Genomic DNA, 3,239 nt, shown 5'->3' with positions numbered 1-3,239 from the left:
GAGTAGAAAGCCTCATCTTTCTCCCGCGGAGCGGCTGGTAGTTTCGAACCGCTGACCTTAAGGTTCGCAGCCCGATTCGTAACCACTACGCTACCAGAACTCCTTTGGACCAATAAATAGCATCCATATAAATGGAGAAAAGATTGAAGTTGTCAATAACTTTATTTTGCTTGTACAACCATCAACACTCATGGAATCAGTAGTCAGGAAATCAAACAGTGTATTGCAGTGGGCAAATCTGCTGCAAAAGACCTCTTTAATGTGTTGAAGAGTGAAGATGTCAGTTTGAGGACTAAGGTAGGCCTGACTAAAGCCATGGTAGTTTCAATAACCTCATATGCATGTGAAAGTTGGATAGTGAATAAGGAAGACTGTAGAAGAACTGATGCATTTGAGTTATGTTGGAGGGAAATATTGAAAGTACCATGGACTGCCAAAAGAACAAATAGATCTGGGTTGGAAGTAGTACAGCCAGAGTGCTCCTTGGAAGCCAGGATGGCCAGACTTCATCTCTCATACTTCGGACATATTGTCAGGAGGGGCCAGTCAATGGATAGAATGATAGTAAAATGGAGGGTTGGAGAAAAAGAGGAAGACCCCACTAACAAGATGGATTGGCACAGTGGCAGCATAAATGGGCTCAAACGTAGCAACGACTCAGGATAGAACAGTGTTTCATTTTGTTATGCATAGGGTCACTATGATTCTGTACTAACTCAATGGCACCTAACAACAACAGACTGGTAGAATTTGTCACAGAAAGCGTAACTGGGGAAAGGCAGGGTTTGACATGGGGTGGGGTGGGGTGGGGTCAAGTGCCTGGAAACTCAACAGTTCCTACCTGTGTGCTCAAGCACCCCGCCCACTGGAACTCAGCCTCTCTTGTCACATAACTGAATCCTGCTTGTCCAAAGCCCCTCCTCACCTGGGGTGGGGATTTCAGTAGGCTGTGACCTCTCCTTCACAGGCAGCTGACAGGAGCCCCCTAGTCTGCTCCCAAGCTATTGAGCAGAGTGATGACCTGGGGTCCATGCAAGGGGTCTGGCCTTCCCTAAGTCTATATACTCCTGTGCATCCCTTATTTCCTGGATCCAGAAGATTTCTAATGCCACTGTGGATACCTGAGCCATGAAGTGCCCTCGGGCCTGGCCCAGGACAAAGAAGGGGAGTATTTAGCCTGTGAAGTCCTGAGTTTATATTCTGGCTCAACCACCTACTGCTCTGATTGTGTTCAAGTCACCTTCCCTTTCTGAATTTTAGCTTCTCTCTGTAAAATGGGGCAATATTCATATTTTCATTAATTCAGCACGTATTTAATGTGTGTTTACTATGTGCTAAGCAACAGAGATACCAGCTTGACATGGTCTCTAATCATGTAGCTGGCAGTCTAAAGAAGGAGAAAAGGATTGATTCAAATTATGACAGTTTCAATAAGTGCGCAAACATAAACCATGGTGAGTGTTAAGATGGTGGCCTAAGAGGAACTGTTGTTTGAACAGGATAAAGAGCCAGGAATGGAGTGTGTCCTTTAGACCTGGGGTCCCTGTACTGTGAAGTTCTTAAATTTAAGAAAAGATTGATGCCAAGACACAAAGAGATCTCCAAGGAATGTGGACCCCACAGATACTGAAAGGAGATAAGTACCTTTCTCCAGAGCCAACAAGGAGAGGAAAGCACTAGAGCGAGTGCTCTCAATTTGAACTTTTACCCTGCTAAACTGGGACTGGATCCTGCATCTGGCTCGCAATCTGACCTCCAGTTCTTTGGACTTGAGCCAATGGGCTGATCTATTGCCTGCAGATCACAGGAGTCATCTGACCTGCTGGCCATCTCACCTACTGATAGATCTTAATTCATCTGACCCATGGACTTGAGACTTGCCCACCTCTACAATTCCTTCCTTCCAGACCTTAATGATTTACTGCATCGCAGCAGATGATAGGCTTTTTGGCAGGAAACACAATTACATAGCCTGAGGTTGAGCTACTCCATACCTTGACTTTCTGGAAACTTTCACCACTTCTAGACACGGATGAAGTATGGGCTCTGACTTCCAAAGTGATTTTGAGTGACACAGCATGAAGGCTGTAAAGCTAAGATGGTGGATAAGGTAGACATACAGTGAGGAACTCTGTCACCAACAACATAGACTATCGGACCAAGCAGGATCAGGAGATGGTGCTAGAACTCTGAACCACGCATAAAGGAATATTTAGAAGATTGGAAGGTTTACAGCTAGGGGAATTTGTAGCAAAATCAAGAAATCCATTGCTTTCTAATTCAAGATATTCTGCTACTCCCGGAGCTGCCATCTTGAGAGAGATCAAGTGGGGGAAGGATCAAAACAGCCACGAACACTTGACAGAACTGCGGAGATACAGGTGTGGACATTCTTTTCTTGATATCTGTTCATTGGTTTCCCACTATCTGCACGCCTCCATTCTGGTGACTAGAGGGGATGCATGAGTGAATGGACACCCCACCCCACCCCTGGAGGGTTCTACTATGCATGCACACAGATCTCCTCGAAATTTAAAGTGACAGTTTCCACTTAAAACCCAAATGGCCACCACTCATCTGTCAGTTTGTCATACTGTGGTGGCTTGTGAGTTGCTGTAATTCTTGAATCTATGCCACTGCTATTTTAAATACCAGCAGGGTCACCCATGGTGAACAGGTTTCAGATGAGCTTCCAGAAGAAGACAGACTAGGAAGGAGTGACAAACTACTTCCAAATATTTAGTCACTGAAAACTTGATGAATAGCAGAGAAACACAGTCAGATATAGTGCCAGAAAATGAGCCCGTCAGGTTGGAAGGCATTCAAAATGTGACTGGGGAAAGAGCTTCCTCAAAGTAGAGTTGACCGTGATAACGCGAATGGAGAAAAGCTTGTGGGAGAAAAGCCTGCGGGGCCTTTATTTGCTGATGGGGCACAACTCAAAATGAAGAGAAAAAGCTGTAAACATCCACTGAAAATCAGAACATGGAATGTATGAAGTATGAATCTGAGAAAATTGAAAGTTGTCAAAAATGAAATGGAACGCATAAACATCTATATCTTAGGCATTAGGGAGCTGAAATGGACTGGTATTGGCCATTTGGAATCTGACAACCACATGGTTTACTATGCCAGGAATGACAAATTGAAGAGAAATGGTATTGCATTTGTCGTCAAAAGGAACATATCCAGATCAGTCATGAGGTACAACACTGTCTGTGATAGGATAATATCCATGC

This window comes from Chrysochloris asiatica, unplaced genomic scaffold (genome assembly GCF_000296735.1).
Source record: "Chrysochloris asiatica unplaced genomic scaffold, ChrAsi1.0 scaffold00323, whole genome shotgun sequence".
NCBI classification, from domain to species: domain Eukaryota; kingdom Metazoa; phylum Chordata; class Mammalia; order Afrosoricida; family Chrysochloridae; genus Chrysochloris; species Chrysochloris asiatica.
The sequence above is the reverse complement of the archived record's forward strand: the minus strand, read 5'-3'. Positions refer to the sequence as shown.